Here is a 20,907-nt window from a genome sequence, read left to right on the forward strand (position 1 = left end):
AAAGTGCCATTCAGGTTTCTTGGGGAGAAAAGTCATATCTTATCTAGATATTAATGTGGTGAGACACAATGCTGACCTCAGCAAGGATGACCTGCCAGCAAGATATTCCCACAGGTGTTAGAGTAGTACAACCATTGTAGAGCTAGCTTGCTTACTGGACTTGAGGCCTGGACCGCAGGAGAGACCTCATGCCCAAGATGCCTTATATAGTAAACTTAGGTTGCAGAGGTCATAGGCCCTAGGGACAGACCTACTCTTATCGTTTTGCTAAGTAGACATATAGACAAACTGCCTTCTAAACACTCATGCTTATAGCCACAGATTCATGCTGCTCTCAGCATTCATCAGAGAAGCAGTGAGTGACATTCAATGCTGAGATGAATAACTGGTCCAGGTACTGAGAATCAGTGACCGCTGAGGGATCGGTCCCAAACAGGACACCTAGGTCACTGTTCCATGATCAGCAAACACGGTAGGAGTGAGGGTTAAAAAAATGTATGGTGGGGAGTTGTCCTGCAAAAACATCTTCCGCCCACAAGATGGCCATTGCTTTTAGGAACTCATAGCAGCTCTGGTTACCTGCATAACACCTGCATAAGATTAGTCCCCTCACCTTTTCATCATGGAAAGATAAGAGGCTTATGAGACTCTGCCCATCCCTAAGGGACTATTGGCAGTTAATGGTTGCTGGGGAACTGGGGTGTCAGTTTCTTTAGTGGTGGCGCTACTGCAGAGTGGCACTTGCTGTGGTAAATAACCCTCAACTCATGCTCATGCAAGCAACCATAATTAAACCCTACAGAACACACACACACACACACACACACACACACACACACACACACACACACACACACACACAAACAAAACAAGATGGGGCATCCCTTATTGGAAAAAGAAAGCTTTCAGCAGGAGAGGGATGATGATTAGAGAGGCTAATCATGAAACTGATTAAAATTCACTGTGTATGTGACTGCTAACGGATAAACAATTTAAAAAGATTATCATTGAAACCAAGAAAAAAGTGATTTGATATCACTGTCCTTAGAATTGCTTCCTTTGTTTTTTTCTTAATAGCTAAAGGATGCACAAGTTCTAGTCAGTCTTGAAAAGGGCAGCAAACTTTAATGTTGAATCCAGGAAAATCTCAGTGGACATAGAAACAAAATAGCACAGGGCATGCTGATGTCCTTCTAAAGTTTCTGTTGTTGGCTTTTACACCTCTCTGGCTCCGAGAAAGAATCCAGCTCACATATTCTGGACTGAATATACTCTACAAAGGGTAAGAAAAGCAACAGTGTCCCTCAGGGTCAGTGACATGATGGGTATATCCCTGGACAGAGAGGGCCATTTAAAAGATAGTCCTGGGTGGGGGGCACCTGCAGAGGGCTCTGAATATAGGTCAGGCATAAGTTGACTGATTTATGTGTAAAAGGCCAGCTAGTTTCAAATGTTAAGAGCTCTGATCATCAGGACCATGAAGGACCAAGGCGAAGAAGTCATGGGAAAGACCCATTGGATAGTGCAACCAGAAAAAAACGTGATACTGTCTGAGAGTATGTGGTGTGTGGCTCAAAACCCAGAGAAGACGAAGCTGCTTTAAGCACACGGAGGTATTTAGAAAGCACTTTGTGAATAATTCATGTGCATGGACATCAATATAAACAGCATATGCTAATATAAGATGACACAGGGTATCTCCACATTATTGTGAAGGTTTCCTTCTAAACTTGTAACCTCCATGTTAGAAACTGGCAGACTTAGATAAAAATCGTACTTATTCTTCCTTCCACACAATAATGAAATGTTGCTTCTAGAATGTACTATTTTACCGGAGGCACTACTCCCTAGATCGCCAAGTCTAGAGTTCTGAGTTTTCCCACGCTTATCTTTCCCACTGGTCTCATTTAGTTGGATTCCCCAGGGCGTTCAAGGGGGGTCAATGGATTCTCATGTCAGGTTTTTATTTACTTTTTATCTGTGCTTGACTCAGATTAAACTGTCAAGTTTTTTTTAAATTTGTTTTGGTTTTTTTTTTTGTTTGTTTTTGTTTTGCGAGAGAAATTATCTGGAAAAGAACAAGATTGTTTCAGAACGGTAAAAATGAATCAGAAAATTCTGTGTAATGGTGGAGAGATTCAAGGAATTCAAAGTGTTTGGTTGGAGAGCTCCCCGGGACTAAACCACCACCCAAAGAGACATGGACAGACCCATGGCTCCAGCTGCATATGCAGCAGAGGATGGCTTTGTTGGGCACCAATGGGAGGAGAAGCCCTTGGTCCTGCCAAGGCTCTATGCCCCAGGATAGGGGAATGTTAAGGAGGGGAAGTGGGAAGGGGTGGGTGTTTAGGGAGGGGGAGTATCCTCATACAAGAAGGGGGAAGAGGATGTAATAGGGAGTTTATGGATGGGAAACCGGGAAAGGGGATAACATTTGAAATCTAAATTTAAAAAAGTCCAATAAAACAAAACCAAACCAAACTCAAATTAAGTCCTAGAATCTAAAACAAACAAACAAAAATGTTTGGTTGGTTTATTTAATTAAAGTTTCACTAATAGGCTATAATAAGAGTGTGAACACTTACTGGTGAGGCTTGTGTTTTCACATAATGAACCATCCTGGATGAAAATGACTGCCAGTTTTAATTGTGCTTTAAATTTATCTGACTAAAATCTGAGGCATGGCCTCAAAGAAGGCATCCAACAACACAGAAAAGCATGTCATGGCTAAGGACAGTTCTGGTTGTGATTTGTATGAGAGAAGAATTTGTAAACTCTCGAGCAGTTTTTATTGCTAAAACTTTCATAATCTTTCGACTTAGAAATTTGAGCAAACACTGCTTAGGGAAAAATGCAAACCACATTAAACTCCAGCACATTTAAAAAAAAAAAAAAAAAAAAGAGCCACAATCACATTTTTACTTTCTAAAGCATTGTAGTCAAGATATACTTAAAATAGTAATTAAGCTTTGGAATAGATATGATAACAGAAGCTTTCTTCCTGTGTGGGTTCTAGCCAGAATTCCAAATCTAATTGGAGAAATGTAAATACAATTATCTCTGTTACAACACAGCGTGGAGGTTTTCCATAGTCAGTGCTATTGACTGAGGGGTCAGATAATCCTCTGTCTAGGTACTATTCTGTCTAGCACGACTATAGCATCTTTACCTTTTATCCACTGGATGTTCAGGACTCTGCCAATACTGCTCTCTATAAGCTGCAACAACCAATTGTCTTTTAAGAAAGTGTCACATGTACTTAGATTGGCAGAGGGCCAAAACCCACCTCTAGGGAAGACCTAGAATACTAATAGATTTACTGGTTAAGGACAGTATCATGTTTTTTATTACTTTTATTTTTTTTACAGTCCAGTTGTTCCCTCCCTCCTGGTCTGCCTTCCCACAGTTCCTCCAACCATTCCTCCTCCTTCCTGTTTCCAAGAGGATGTATATGTGTTGGGGACCTCAGACCAGCTAGTGTATGCTGCCCGGTTGGTGGCTCAGTGTCTGAGAGATCTCAGGGGTCTGAGTTTGTTGAGACAGCTGATCTTCCTATGGGATCACCCTCATCCTCAACTTCTTTCAGCCTTTCCCATCTTCAACCAAAGAGGTCCCTGAATTCAGTCCATTGGTTAAGTGTAAGTATCTGTGTATGTCTCAGTCAGCTGCTTGTTGGGCCTCTTGGAGGAGGACAGCCATGCTAGGTTCCTGTCTGTAAGCACACCATAGCATCAATAATTGTGTCAGATCTTGGAGCCTCCCCTTGAGATGGATCCCAAGATGGGCCGTTCACTGGACTGCCTTTCCCTCAGTCTCTTCTTCGTTTAGACAGGAACAAATCTGGGTCAGAGTTTTTGACTGTGGGATGGCAACCCCATCCCTCTACTTGATGCCCTGTCTTTCTGCTGGAGATGGATTTTCCAAGTTTTCTCTCCCCTGTTGGACATTTCATCTAAAGTCTCTCCCTTTGAGTCTTGGGAGCCTCTCACCTCCCAGGTCTCTGGCTCATTATAGAGGGTGCCCCCACCTCCCACCTTCTGAGGTGCACAATATTAAAATTTAAAAAGCAAAACTTAACCTGTGGAGATAGGAGTGGTGGCACCTACCCAGTACTTCCGGGGCTGAGGCTGAAGTGTGGTGAGTTTGAAGGCCGCTGAGCTGCACAGTTAAATCCGGTTTCTTTCTTTCAAACCAAACCAAGCAACCAATCAAACAGCAACCAATAAACCAACCAACACAATGTACCAATGGTCTTTGCTGTAGACACCCCTGCCTCATCACAGGTATGTATTTACCCATCTCTCTGGTGGACAGCAGACAGAACACACTGCTCTCCAGTGAACTTGTAGCAGTACAGCTAAGCTACATACTGAGAGGAATGGGGGTGATGTGAAGGCCCCTTCTGTTTTCAGACCCATAACGTTTACTGGCATATTTTCAAAATTATGATTAAAGTAACTGAAGTGTAAATTGCATAACTCTCACACTAACTTTATTTTAAAACAGCAAATAGCATTTAGGTTTAGAGAGAAACAAGTTGTCAACAGCCCTGGAAGTCTCTAGGGATGTCTAACTGTTTCTGCCAAAGACCTTGGGAATAAAATTATGCTGTTTTCTTCCTACCCCTGCTGCAGAGAACGGTGGTCCCATCTCTTTGTCTACATGGAATTTAAAAAAAAAAATAGCATCCGAGCATAAGATAGAGTATTGCCATTGTTAGTTTGTTGGTTGTCAAAAATCATGCATACTTTTTAGTTTTTAGTTTTTTGTTTTTTTGTTAAGTTTACGTTTCTCTGGAGTTACATGAAAATAGAAATGTTGTAGAATTTACAACATTTGCTCTATGATAGGACTGTTAGGTACATCTGAAGGAGTCTGTGTATTGGTTTTTAAGGGGGGGATCTATTTGCACTAGCTTTCACACCTGCTTACAGTCAACAGCTCACCTTATCAGCCTGAAGCAGGCATGTTGTTCACTAAAATGAAAATTTAGTCTTAAGACCTGCTCAGTTTGATTACAGATCCGGATTCTGTATCAACATGCATTCGAGAAACTCGAGAATTCAAAAGGACCAAATTCGACCACCTTCCTCTTCCCTGTCAGTCTCAGGCCCAGCTGTGAATTCATTGTTTTTGCTTTGGACAGCATCTGCCTCTCCTCTCTCTGGGACTGCTGTGGTCCTCCATGTATGCTGACAGCCGCTCTCCTGCCCAGGACTCCCTGTGCAACTGTCCATACCCAGCTGACCTCCCTGGGGAAACCCCTATTGAGTTTGTTCAAATTCTTCAGTTCAATTCCATCCATCCGTCTGTCTCTTGCTATCGATAATTATATTATTTGTAAAATTAAAAGAAAAAGAAGGCTCATAATGCAAATTATGCCCTGCTCTCTTTCCACATATGTTCATTCTCTCTCTCTCTCTCTCTCTCTCTCTCCTCCCTTGCTCTGTGTGTGCATGCATATGTATGTATGAAAAAGAGAGTTTACTTGGAAAACCTCACTTGCTTTCCATTTTATTTTGTGAGAGAAGGTCTGTCAACTAACCCTGGAGTTGGTGGCTTGGTTGCTGGTGGCTTGGGTGGACTTGCTGGCTGGTGAGTTATGGGGATCCTTTTCTATCTGTCTCTCCAGTGCTGGGATTATAGGAGTATGATGTTGTGCTTAGCATTTTACATGGGAGCTGGAAATTGAACTCAGGTCCTCCTGCTTGCAAGATGACTGCACCATCTCCCCAGGTTCCTATTTGCTTATTGTCTCTGGGGCACAGTTAAATACTACCATAATACTAACTAAACTAGATACTAGACAGGACCCAGCCCCTCTCTAGCTGCAGCACTTGGGAGAGTGGGCCCGTAGCAAAACTGAGCTGACTCTGGAGGCATGGGGGCTGGCAAGCCAGCCTGAGGGCATGAGAGAGGAAGAGCTGACTCAATGTCCTGCTGATGGTGGCAGTGTGTAGCCTACCCAGAGTAGTGCTGGAGAGCTTGCCCTAGTGGTTTGGATGAGGGAGCCTGGCATATTGACCAGCTCAGCTGCCAGACAGGTCCAGAACCAGGGCTTTAAGTTGGTCCACCCCAAAAGCTACATCATCTTGGAACTGTTGGGGTGTGTGAAAGGGTGGTCATGCTGATCCAAAGCTGCAGCACATCCATGGCATAGGGCAATAGCAGGAAATCAGAGAGGAATACCAGAGAGGACACAACATTGATGGTGTCACAGAAGCCAAAGACCTCAAACTAAACCAATGACAAACCAATGACACATTGCACTGAGCAATTGCAAGTGAAGATGTGGGCAGAGGGGTATCTTGTGGGACACCCTGGGACACATTACAGCTTCCACAAAAAGGTGTTTTCTATGCTTTGTTTATTTTTGTCTGTTTGTGTGTTTTATTTTGGGGATGAGGCTGCATGGGTAGAGGGCAGATACAATAGGACAGGGAGATGAGGGTGCGTGATGTGAAACTCACAAAGAATCAATAGAATGATTTTCTTAATGGCTTAACCAAACTATAAAAGAGCATCTTTTATCAACACCTGGGACATAGGGAGTCACCATAATTTTAAATTTTAAGCATGTGATGGGTAAAATTGTATAGTTTTAAATCACATGACTTTGAGATTGAGATCTATGGCTGAATTTTGGATGAGCCTTTTGAATGTTCATAGATGCCCACCTTGAATTTTCTCATTTGTTAGTGATGCGAGGTTATATGGGGGGGATGGTCAGAAGGTAAGAAGAGTAGCAATTGATAAGCTGGATTTCTCGGCTGCTGTTGACTGTGCATGGAGATCCAGCCCAGAACCTCAGCTTAGCCTGTGCTAGTCAGTTTTTCTTAGAGTTAGATCCACATTTATCTACCAATGCCTAAATTTTAAACTTGTAATTTGAATTCTGAGAATTTATGACTTCTAAGATTGCTGCTTTACTTAATAAACTGTCTTTATGACGCCAAATATTTTCTGTTTCTGTCTAAGTTCTTTGGGATCACGATTGAAGGCTAACTCTCCCTTCTGCTCCCCTACAATTCTTCCTTCTCCCCATCTTCCCCCTGCCTACCCGTTCCTTCTTCCCTCCCTTTCTCTTTTCACTATTCCCCGTTTTCTTCCTTTCTCTGGGGCCAAGGAGAGAACCCAGAAAATGTGTATGCGATGTGCATGCTTGACAACCATACTTCTGCCGAGCTTTACCACACGGCCCAGCAGTCCTTTCTAACATGGCTTATCTGAAAGCCTCCATTTTTATCACAAGGAGAAGAAAACATACAGCTGGCCTATGCCAGTGGCTGATTGTGAAGTTCCCACAGCTGCCCCAGGCCCTTTCTGTTTTCGTTTCAGCTCAGCAAAGACAGATACTCAACTTTCACCACATTTGCCCATTAAGTGGGTAAGATGGGATATGGTGCACGGACAGCACATAATGTGCAATCTTTGGAAAGACCAAGAGTAGCAATTGGGACACCGTGGATCTATTCTTGGACCTGCCCTTCTCTTGCTGTGATTATTGGGAAGTCCTTTCATCTCCTCCAGCCTCAGCCTTCTCATCCATGAAAAAATGGAATGTTGACTAGAATAGATGATATTTACTTCCCTTCTAGTTTTAACATTCTAATCTCATAGTGTCCATATGCTGCTTTTACTGTTTAAAAGATACCCAAGAATCCACACTGGTAGGCTGACAAAGATAATCATTCCATTCCTCTGCAACGGTTTATAATCATTCATTTTTTTTCTAACAGTATCAAGACACATGCATCTTACGGAAACCTTTAGAATTTGTCCTCCTTATTTATAATATAATTTTTAATAATAGGATTTGGTCTTATTTGTAATCAAAATATTTCACAGGACCTTAAATATTCAACAAACATAACACCTATTTGTTGAAGTATTTTTAAATTTATTTATTTAATGTACATGAGTACCCTGTTGGTCGCTTCAGACACACCAGAAGAGGGCATCAGATCCCATTACAGATGGCTGGAAGCCACCCTGTGGTTGCTTGGAACTGAATTCAGGACCTCTGGAAGAGCAGTCAGTGCTCTTGACCTCTGAGCCATCTCTCCAGCCATTGTTGAAATATTTTTAAGTGGACTAAATTTCACAAAATATAAAATCAGGAAGAAACTTTAACAGTAGATAGATTCCAAAGAAGCTAAAAGTACCAAATGACTGTATAGGAGAAGTGACACTGTGATGTTGTCTTTCAGGACAGCCTAGGGGAATAGAATTTCTTACAGACTTAACTCTTCAAGAACAAACTTACTTGCTTATGGACTTGAAGGCACAGATTCACTTGGGAAAATGCTTAAAAACACCCCACCTATTCATTTGATCAAGCCATACTCACATGACTTTCTGTATCTGTCTTTTGTTCTCTGACATCTTTATGCTGGTGTAGTCATTTTAGGCAATTTTGTCGGCTCTACAAGTACAAGTAGCTTAAGTTATAAATTTTAAATTCGTCTAAATGTCTGGAAATGGAGGGTAACAGGGAGAGCTTCATAGAGGAGAGATATGGAAGCATAAGGCATTTGGAGAGAGAAAACTAATACCAAGAATGAATGTAAAGCTGTATGGAAAACACTATTTTATGAGCTTCGTACACATGTGCATGTACACATATATATTCAAATAACTTTGGTAGTTTGGAAGAATCAAGAAATTCATTCATTTATTTTCAATTTCTACCTTAATAGAGTAAAAGTTTCTGAAGTATTCTCCTATAATAGTCTGTGTTTCTTTGGTGTCTGTTGTACTGTTCCTCTCTCTCCTTTTCATTCTGATAATCTCTCTCTCTCTCCTCCTCCTCTCTCTCTCCCTCTGTTGGTTAGTTGCACCAAGGATCTGTCAATCTTGTGTATCTTTCCAAAGAACCAGCTCTTACATTCACTGAATCTTCATCTTGTTCTCTGTTCCTATTTCTTTAAATGCTTTTGAGTTTTGAAGTTTCTTCAAGTCTACTGGGTTGATGTTTGCTTTGTTTTCACCTTTCCAAATTCTTGAGGTACATCATTTACTTGTGGACTTTTTTTTATTTTTTAATGTAGGTGATTAGGCTATAAACTTTCCTTTTAGGACTGCTTTTAGTATCTCCTGAGGGTATTGTTGTATTATGTTTTCATTTTCACTTAGTTCCAGGAATATTTTGATCTCTTTGTTGATTTCTTCTTTGACTCATTCACCATTTGGCAATGAATTACTTAATCTCTTTGAGTTTATATATGCACTAGAGTTTTGCCTGCTGTTGATTTTAAGTTATATTGCATAATGGTTGTTTCATTCAGTTTCAGGAATATTTTAATCTTTTTGTTGATTTCTTCTTTGATCCACTCATCTTTTGGCAATGAATCGTTTAATCTCTGAGTTTATACACATGCTAGAGTTTTGCTTGCTGTTAAGTTATATTGCACAACAGTCAGCTAGGATAAATGGAATTATTTTTAATTTTCTGTTTATTCTGAACTTTTTCTGTTTAATTTTTGACCAGATAGACAAATTTGAAGAAATGGGGTGTTAAATCATCTATGGTTATTGAGTTTATGCTAATCTGTCTTTAATTCCATTATTATGCTTTTTATGAAATTGGACGAGCCAGAATTTGGTGTGTATGGGTTTGATGCTGTGATATTTCCTTGATTAATTGATCCTGTGATTATAATGTTGTACCCTTCTTTGCCTCTTCTCATTAAATTTCAGTTTGAAGTCTCTTTTGTCAGATATTATGAATCCCTATGCCTGCTTGCATGTTGTTCTCATTTGTTTGGAACACTTTTGTCCCGCCCTTAAAGTTTAATAGGAATTACCTCCGCAGGGGATAATAATCTTCCCAGATGTCATAAGGTACCAAATAAACAGCCAGCTTTCAGCTGTGGGACACTGCTCCTCCAGTTGTTTGTCAAGGATGTCCTAACCTCCAAAATAATGCAGATGAATCCCAGTGATTTTGATTGACCTGCTAGAATGTGATGGTAAAAGCCCTCTTGCTGAAAACACCATACTTTTTTTTTTTGCCATAGGAGATGGGAAAATCAAATTGCTGCTGACCAAGACACCTCTTTTGTGCTAACTAGCTTTTGTAGTAATGGAAAGTGTTATGTGGGCTTTTGGGGGAAGAGGGGACAATATCATCATCAACAGTCATAGTCAGCTGCAAATCCTGTAAATTACAATAATGACCAGCATGACAATATATTCCTATAGGTGCAATAGTGGCCCAATGATATGAGTGGAAATGAGGATTTTGATTGGCTTTAAGGCCCTTTCTATAAGAGGAAACTCATGTTTTCTATAGAAAATCTGGCCATGAACCCATAACTGGTGAAAGTACAGGTTGCCAGGGTGGACCTACTTCTCTAATTTTGCCAAATAAACAAAGTATTAAATTGTCCTATAGATTGGTATCTCCACACATAGATTATGAAGGCACTCAGACAAGTTTCTTTGTGCGGCGTATAGTGGTTAACACAGAAACCCATTACTAGTCAGTATAGAGAGCAAGTGCCAGTGGGTTGCTCAGTCACAAATGAGAAGTGTATATTGTCCATGTGTTTTGTCCTCCCACAATACTAAGGGATCATAACAGAAAGACTGTAAGAGCAAGTGGATGGGAGAGATTCGAGCAAAACCATGTGTCTTAGTTAGGGTTTTACTGCTGTGTACAGACACCATGCCCAAGGCAACTCTTATAAGGACAACATTTAATTGGGGCTGGCTTACAGGTTCAGAGGTTTAGTCCATTATCATCAAGATGGGAACAAGGCAGCATCCAGGCAGGTTTAAATACTACATCTTCCTCTTAAGGCGTCTAGAAGAATACTGACTTCTAGGCAGCTAAGATGAGGGTCATAAAGCCCACACCAATGGTGCCACGTCTACTCCAACAAGGCCACATCTACTCCAACAGGATCACATCTTCTAATAGTGCCACTCCCGGGACTGAGCATATACAAACCATCATACTATGTTTTCTGGATATGGCCGACCTACATATGTTGTATTCATTAAGTCATGGAACTTGTGAATGCCTGAGCAAGACCCACACAAGATCAAGCTGATCAACATCATGGATGGATGAAGAGGCTAATGAACCCTCACCCCTAAATAAGGACCTATTGGCAGTTGATGACATCTCAGGTTTTTTTTTTCTTGTTTTCTGGTTTTTAGAGATGTGCTCCCTGCTTTGGTGGATGCCTCCACACCTAGGAGGACATTGTCAGTACAAATTGAACTGGGTGCGTTAAAAAGGAGAATATGCTATTGGGAATAAGTGAGGAGTATGGTGGATCTTGGAAGAATATGATAAGAATTCATTATATGAAATTCTCAAGAACTTAGTAGAAATATATTAAAAAGAAAATATCCCATTTCAAGTACTTTTAATCAAATTTTAAACAAGTGATTTTATCTATCATCTATCTATCTATCTATCTATCTATCTACCTATCATCTATTTATCTATCTAACTAACTAACTAACTAACTAACTAACTAACTAACTAAACTATCTCAGTTTCCTTTTCTATTGTTGTGATAAAATACCCTGACTAAAGCAACTTGGAGGAGAGAGAGAGAGAGAGAGAGAGAGAGAGAGAGAGACAGAGAGAGAGAGAGAGAGAGAGATTTTGGCTTACTTTTCCTGGTTACAGTCACTCCCTGTAGGAAGAACCAAGGTAGGAGGAACTTGTAGCAATCTGCCACATCATTCCCCCTAGAGCAGAGAGTAGTGAATTCATGCATACAATGCTAGTGCTCGTCTCTCTTTCTCCAATCTTACCCAAGTCAGAATCCTCTGTGCAGGGAATGGTGCCACCCAGAGTGGTTAAGTCTTCCTTTCTCAATGAGTGTAATCAAGGACCACCCCCTCAAGATAACATCATATTCATTTTCTTCATGAAGACTCACTTGCCAGATATTTCTACGCTATGTCAAGTTGACAGTTAACACTAGATCACACATCTCTAATGCAAAATATTTAGATGAGTGTTAGTAATTTGCTATTGCTACTTTGGGTATACAATTAGCAGCTCTTCATTAGTTCCAAATTATCATGATGCAATGAAAGAGGCACTTCTTTTTTAGTCTATTTTTAAGTACCAGTTTTATCAATTACCACATGCAATGTACTTACTTTTATCATTTCTCTGAGTCTCACTTTATTTCTCAAATAATAGTTCTAATAGCTTTCCAATGTTTGATGTTAGAAACAGCATAAAGATATATAAAACTACCCAAGCACAGCAGATGAACAGGCATAGTGGTCCTATCTTCATTATGAGCAATCAGTTAGAATGAAACAACTCTAAAAAAAACTTCCTCTGCGTTTTTCACATGAGGCAAACCTTAGGAAATTAGCTCCTGCTGATTTACTTAATTTTTTTAATGCTATTTGAGAACATCTAGCAATGTATATAACGAACATTTGCCTCCTGGACAAACTGAAGGAGAGCTGATTTACTGCTCACACAATGCAGTAAATGCATTGGATTAGTGTGTAGTATAGAATGTGGCCTAAATGCCAACAATAGATCTTTAGTGAACTATTTTTCCTTATAACTGCTATTTCCAAAATCTTTTTAGCATAAAATATCAGCATCGTATTTTACTAAGTTCAGTTGGCCTTTGTTACTATTAGACTTGAAGATTCATGAGGAAAGTCCCTTGCTCTTAAAGGAGAAAAGAAGATTAGACTCAGAACAGAGCAATGCAGGAAGTTCTGGATGGGTTTCAGATCTTAGAGGCTCCTCCTTTCCTGGTAGCAAAATCCAGTCCTAGCTTTGCTGCAGATCCCAGCCTCTAGGTGGCGAGGGAACACTGTGATGTACCACAAAGCTTTCTAAGGCTGCTGCAATACAGACACCTGCATTATCTATTAGTGGTAAAAGAGAAATACTCAGGACTGTGATACTAGTGAACTGAATTACTAATTATGTGCTCAATATAAATGGATAACTGACTTTTAAAGCTAGTGTATACCCATTAACAACATGGAATTGTTTATTTATAGGCAAAGATACAGAGAAGATTAATATAGCAAGCTGATTAAGAAAAAAATCAAAAGAGCATTCTTCAGGGTATGGCCTTTCAGTGCTTCTAAAGGAAATGTCTTAATTTGTGTATGTAGGCCTTAAAGACAGCCATTTGAGATGTCAAAATGATTTGCATTGGGATCCTGGCTCCCTCCCTGTCTGTGTCCTTGGGCAAGATGCACTGGCTGAGTTTTAGGTTGCAGCTGGGAGACAGCATCAGCATCTCCATCATAGAAGCCAAAGAACTTGAGATATGATAAATACCCATCCCTGGCAGTCTCTGAGTCTGATGGGACACTGATGTAAGTTTGGCTTATTCAATTAGAACACTTCATGGGAATACTGGACATCACTGAAATCTGAAACCTTGATCTATATCCTAAGATGTACATCTCCAGAATGTACCCAGTTCTCCATTTTCTACCAATGAAATTGTGTGTGTGTGTGTGTGTGTGTGTGTGTGTGTGTGTTTATCAGAGAGAGAGAGAGAGAGAGAGAGAGAGAGAGAGAGAGAGAGAGAGAGAGTAAGAGAGAACAACCATGCAGAGATTCAAAGTTCAAATTCTAGTAGGTAGCAAGACGAGAGTGAAGGCATTTTAAATCAGCAGTCACTACTCTGACATAGCTTCTTAGCAGGATAAGGAGAAGAGCAGTTCTAGAGGTTGGCTTTGTTTGTGTGCTTGTTTTTTGACAGCTTAGCTGCTGTGCTTGGCGGTGTGTCCTGCACTGAACTGTGCTCTGCCTTTCCTCCCTCCCTCCCCTGGGGTGAAGAACCCACAGTTATATAGGGTCCATTCTGGAGAAGCAGAGACTATTATTCTAGGTTAAGCCCATGGAAACCTTCTCATGCACACTGGTGAATTAAACACAGCAAAAAATCTTGTGTGCTTATGTGTTGAAGTCCTTAAACATATGACAGGCTTCAATAGATGCTAAAAAACAGCAGCTCACAAATGAAGTAGCATGCAGTTCAATGAAACTGCTTTGTGACCAGTCCACCGGGTACCATGTTGATTCTACAGATCCATAGAAGAGAAAGATGGCGGGCTTGCTCTCAGACCAATAGAAGAGCATTGGACAACAACAAAGAGGTTGTCTGTCACAATGCCAACACTGGTGCTTTATGATCGTCTTACTGAATTCCTGGATAGTTTTTGAAGCTACTCTCTCTCACGGTGATGATGGTTGGTGAAGAATTAATTGTCCAGGTTGGAGTGCTGGGCAGATCACAAAAAGGATGAAATCTCAATATCATTTTTGTATTAAGTTTACCTTAGCATAGCACATTCAAGAAGAACTAACTTTGCTACACACAGAAAAGTGAGAAGTCGGATCCTAAAAACTTTAATCTATTTTGTGGGTGAATTATTTTCAAGACTATAGAAGGAAACTCATATTATCCACAATGACACAAAATGATTGCTTATTTTCTGTGAGCTGCTAACCTACCATCACTATAATTACAATGGGCTTACATGAATCTGAGACAAAAATTTGCTTTTTTATTTCTTTATAACGTTTATAAAAATCAGTGTGTGAGTGTTGTGTTTGTCATGGCACACCTATAGCAGTTAGGGGACAACTTGCAGTCATATTTGTCCCTGGGATTACACTCAGGTCATTAAGCTTGGCAGAAATTACTCCCTGATTCATCTCACTAGGTCCCACATTGCCCTTTTGCTTTTCTTTTATTGGATATTTTCTTGATTTACATTTCAAATGTCATCCCCTTTCCCCGCTTTTCCTCCGGAAATCTATTTCATCCTCCCTCCCCCTGCTTCTATGAGATTGCTCCCCTATCCACCCACCCACTCCCTCCTGCCTCCCTGCCCTGGATTCCCCTACACTGGCATTAAGTCTTCACAATTGATGGGCCTCTCCTCTCATTGATGCCCGACAAGGCCATTCTCTGCTACATATGCAGCTGGAGCCATTGTGTTCCTCCATGTGTACTCTTTGGGTTGTGGTTTAGTCCCTGGGAGCTCTGGAAGGTCTGGTTGGTTGATATTGTTGTTCTTCCTATGGGGTTGCAAACCCCTTCAGCTCCTTCAGTCCTTTCTCTAACTCCTCCATTGTGTGCCCGTTCTCAGTCCAATGGTTGGCTGTGAGTATCCACATCTGTATTGGTCAGGCTGTGGCAGAGTCTCTGCAGAGACAGCTAGAAGGTCTCCTGTCAGCATGCCCTTCTTGGCATCCACACTAGTATCTGAGTTTGGTGACTGTATATGGGATGGATCCCCAGGCGTGATTGCATTTTTAAAAATTTCCGTATTTTTAGAAGGGGGAAGGGGGAATAGATTAAGATGTGAGGCTTTTAGAGCCATTCTTTTGATTTATTGTTATAAATACTTAGTTTGTCTGATTATTTAGGACAATTCTAGGATGGTTTTAATTTACAGCTTCAGAGACAGCAGATGTACAAGTAGTCATAATTATCTTTTAATGCTGTACTACCCAGTACATTAAGAAATATCCCTTTGGAAATGATGTTTGGAAATAGGCTTTTAGGAGAGTGTTATTTCAAATGTGAGGTTACCCTCTTGTAGGTAACCCTCACCTTTCAGTATAAATTAACACTGTCACAGTGGGTTGTACATGTTGTTTTGAATGTTGTAACAAGCACTGACAAGATAAAAGCTGCTATCTGGAACATAGAAGAGAAATAGAAACATGAGGCTATCACAGGTACACAACAAAATGGAGAGAGTGCAGTTTCCTTGGAGAACCCAGAGGCTAACTTTTTCGATGTTGAGAGCAATTGAATATATAAATACAGTTATACTGTGTGACAATGTTTTGATCCGTGACAGTCCGAATACTGCGGTGGTCTCATAAGATTAAATGGAGCTGAAAGTGCCGATTGCCTATTGATGTGTTGTCAACTGTAACAGCGTATGGCAAAGCATTACTCACAGGTATGTGCTGGGAAGGTGCAAACAAGACCTATGTTGCTAGTCTCATGGATGTACAGCATGTGTGCCTTTGTACAGCATACCTGATAATGATGACATCTACAGTGTTGGCTTACAGACTTATACATGCCTTATCATTATTAAAATATTTATTACAACGCAGAAAGCTTTGCTACACTGGCAGCTGTTTTCTGTACTGCATCCTGTTGACTGCACCTCTTGCTTGTGGCAGAGGATCATGTTGACTAATTGCCATAGATCATTGAGGTTGCATATGTCTATTCTGTGATAGTCCCAGGACAGAGTATTATGCACTAATGTGTTTCTCAAAGCGTGTCTCCATTGTTGAACAACTTAGGTTTGTGCATACGTGTGTGCCTTCTTATGTGTCAAAATTTATAATTCATTCCTGCCATCTTTATTAGAATTACTTAAAATGCTAAATAACGATGAAACACATAGACATCAGATTCGTGAAGCAAGCCCTCAGGAAATCCTTTCAAAACTTCATCTTCAACACAACACCCAGGAAGTGTCAAGTCATTCATCACGTATAATTAACACATTCCCATCTTTCCTCCTCTAGCACAGACTTTGTGAAATGACTTGCATGTTTTTTTTTTGTAAATAACACGGTCTTCAACAATTTGTTTCCGTGTCCTGACAGACAGAACATTTAGTTGTCAATTCTGAAAATTCATTTGTTCTTCAGAGTTTTTGTTCTGAGAGGCAAACATGCATATCTGCTTCTGCAAACACAGAGTGAAATCTCCGTCTTGTAACATTAGGAAGAGTGCTGTGTGATTACAGATCTTTCATTGCAGCATAGCACTGTTTACCAAAAGCATTACGGTAATTGAGCAAGGCAGGATGTTTTTATGAAAATCAGAAAAGCCTTCCAGTTTAAAGGTCATGAGACCAATATAAGCATTTAGACTATTCCGCTCTACATTTGTACAGAGGGTGGTGGTTAATTATTTCCTTCCTTTGGAAAGCTTTCAAATTAGAAGTAAATTTTTAGCATTTTTCAAATTAAACTGACAAACAAAATAAATGTTCTGCTGGTATCAAGTTATTATAGGTCAACTTTGGATTGTCTTTCTAAAGAGAGATATTATTTGCATGGATACAATTGTTTTGACATTATTTTATTATTTTAAATTGTTGTGTTTGTGTGTATGTAAGAGAGATGATAGATGGTAGATACATGATGATAGATGATAGATGATGGATGGATAGATAGATTGATGATAGATGGATGGATAGATAGATAGATAGACAGACATGGACTATGAATGTGTGAAGGTCAGAGGACAACTTTTGTGTTATTTCATTCCTTGAACCATGTGGTTCCAGAGACCACCCATTCCTCTGTCTTGGCAACAAGTACCCTTATCCACAAAGCCATCTTGCTCGCCCCTGTTCTAGCATCTTAATTCATGTTTTAAGCTTGACCTTTATTATTTTTGTTGAAATGTGGAGATTTAAAACTTTGTACAGAACAATCTTGTCACTGTATTTAAAAACTACCTCAGCCGTTATTTTGGCTTCCTGGTTCACACTGGACTTTGGAGGTGTCATTTCTTAGAGATGTGCAAACCATGCACGTGAGACAAACACCCATTCACTCATTTCAGTAGGGAGGAGGTGCTGTTGGAAGATTTTGGTCAAAAATAATATGAAAAGGCACAGATACAAATGCAGCAGGCAAATGATTTTATTAATTCTTCTATTTAACGATGATGGCAAAAAGCTGAAAGTAAAAGATTCTCACATTGTTAACATTTTCCCATGAATAATTGAAAGATGGTTATGTTAGTGTTTGAAGTTCTTCTCATCCTCAGGAAAAGTGAATGATAAAAAAATAACAGGTAATTAAAGCAGTTATTTGAATTGGTATATCAAAAATTCTAATCAATTATATATATATATATATATATATATATATATACACACACACACACACACACACATATGCAATGCAACTGTGGCCAAGACAAATATTTAACTGAAATATATCTATTTATAGTCATATAAACATTATCTCTATCTCTATCTCTATCTATCTATCTATCTATCTATCTATCTATCTATCTATCTATATCTTTGCATGTGGTTGACATCCAGTTGTTTCTAGCAATGTTGCCCCTTTATTTAATAAGCTATACTCTATTAATTTCAGAGGGAGCCCTTTTGTCAATAGAGAAAGATGTAAATTACATTCAATGCTTTTTAAAAATTCCCTACAACAAATCCATAGGCCATGAACATGACAAGCATTATCAACTGCACTTTGCTGAAAGATGAAATTGGATTTTAAAAGCTCCTGGAAAATTATGACATGTACACTTATCAGCCCAAGTGAATAATAGCTAAGCTCTCGTTCTCTGAAGTCAAACAGGTGTCGGTCTTACCTCCTTGAAATCTTCCTTGGAATCCCTAGAAGCATGGTTTACAGGCAAATTCCTCATGTCAGAGGTGAGGAACCAGTGTTAGGGTCCGAACAGAGTTCTTCAGTATTTTTGACTCTAGACTATGTGTTGTAGGAATCTGCTTATGTTCTACCCAGGCAGACACATTGAACTGAATGTTTTGTCAAGGACAAAGAGAAGAGAACAGATGCCTCGAGAAATTTGTAGAGAAAAACAGTTACAAAAGAAGGGGACATGTAAAAAGGAAAGTCTTTGTCTTTCCTCTGTATTTCCAGCGTGTTGCTGCAGTTCTTGAATGCAAATTCTCCTCCCCTTTCTTGCATGTGGCCATTTTTGAGACTTTTCCTTTTCCAAGTGGGAGAAGCCCTGTTGTGCTTTCATTGATGTATTTATGAAACCCAGGGATTGAAGTAAGAGTAAAACAATGTTTGTAGGCCGGTTGTCTTTTGGAGAGCCTGATTAGAAATGGCCCACTGTTAATTTAAACCATGAACTCTCACAAGCTTCTGGCCTGTGTCCATTATAGCCCTTTACCCTTCACTCACAAAGCACCCTATTCAGCAAGGATCAGAAGTCTTCTTTCATAAATGTATGTGCTTTTAAAAGTGCAGCATGTGGTGTCTACAGTTTCATAACTTATAAATGGATGTCACAGAGGGCATATGCCTGCCATGTCCCAGTGACCCCAATTTATTCATAGTCTGTCCTAGAGTCACACTTAACTGCTGATAAGAAAATAAAGCTGTTTCTTGATCACTTTTCTCATTTAGAAATTTGAGATAGGTAGATGAGCTGTGGTCCTAAGGAGAAGTTGCATAAACTGGAGTCACAAAAGGAGCACCCTGCTGAGCCCGTCTTTGAAAGTCTGTAGCTGAGAATAAAGGAGCTGATTTTGCTGCCATAGTAAAATTACAGCAGGTCAGTTCCTGCAGCTTTGATTGCTGCTTATGACGTGAGAACTCAGATGTTATGAAAATGCAGGAACTATCTATCACATGCATATTAAAAGATATATACTTTAAGAGGAAGAAGAAAGAACTCAAATTATCCGCAAGTATCTACTCATACACATGTGACATTGTCTTATTTATTTATTAACATTTTAAATTGGGCTCTTTATAAATAACCATTGGCATGCAAGAAATTGAAAGGAATAAAGATTTTGCAGTTTAATATGACACTTTTTTATTTGCCTAGAATAGAAACAATTTTTATCGAAACAGGACAGCTCAGTATTACATTATATCATACAATAATTCACACAATAAACCAATTTCAACTTAAAGAATTAGTTTTGCATAAGCCAAGCTATTAGTTCAACTGTCAGAGGACTGACGTGTTTCATTACTTTTGTTTTCCCCTGTTGAGGGTTTATTGTAGTGGGACTCTTTGTTGAAGTGTTGAATTTCTTCTTGCACGAGGTCTTGTTGGAGTATGAAAAATTTCTCTGAGATGTTTGAGACCTGGGAAATTCAACTTGAATTCTGTGGAACCTCAGTGGCGATCTGCTCCTTGATCCTTTTCTAGTACAATAAGTAAGTCTTGGCTTTAGTTAACAACGGTTTGGGGATGAGCAGGGCAACCTCGGGATATCTCCTCTTCTAACCTGTTCATTGTGTACCACGTCAGCAGTTCTACATGGGCAAAATGGCTAGAATCAACATTAGCCCCAGGAAATAATGTTTGAACCTAAGATTCTCAGAACCCCAAAGCGTCTGTGAGTAGGCAGCTAGACCCTGAAGTGTATGATTTGCCTACACATCTCCACGGTAGGAGATATTCCATAGATACCCTTTCTTTGTATAAACTGCCACTGAGTCTCTTGGCAAGATGATTCTTCAGCAAGAGTCAGGGGTTCACACTTTCTCAACCCTATGTTCATGATGAAGTTGGATGATTGCCTTCCATCCTGTGGCTATTAGACCAGGACTTTTGTGTGGAAAGAATAGTGAGGTAAGTTAAAAGCAACCATTCCTTATTGAGGGCAAGGAAGGAAACTAGCCAGAGTGGGTTGGAAGTCATGGAAGGAGAGTACTGATGTGTGTGTGTGTGTGTGTGTGTGTGTGTGTGTGTGTGTGTGTGTGTGTGTGATTGAAAAAAATTATGTATGCAAATGATACAATAAAACCCAGCACCTTAGATAATAACTTTAAAAATAATTAGAATTCATATCTTTTAAGAAGTTTCCCTTGAGAGTAGATTTTTAAATTCACTTTAATTCTTATTTATCTTTTACAATCATGTTCCTTGGAAGAGGCAAAAGACATTCAGTTCTTGGCTTGATTCTTTTTTTTTTTTTTTTTTTTTGTTCACTCATTTTAACTGAGCGTAATTTTTTTGTTTTTATTGTTAAAGATAATAATGCTAGGATGATGTTGCCATGGTAACCATGCCTTGGCAAACAACCACGAGTGCTGCCCAAATTGTACATAAAACTCAGAATGTAGAACTACGATGGTGCAGGTACATTGACGCTGCCCAATTGTCACCCGTGGGGGTGGCAGACACCGAGCTGCAGAAGGACGAGATGGAAAGA

The sequence above is a fragment of the Rattus rattus genome, chromosome 6 (assembly GCF_011064425.1).
Source record: "Rattus rattus isolate New Zealand chromosome 6, Rrattus_CSIRO_v1, whole genome shotgun sequence".
In the NCBI taxonomy this organism is placed as follows: domain Eukaryota; kingdom Metazoa; phylum Chordata; class Mammalia; order Rodentia; family Muridae; genus Rattus; species Rattus rattus.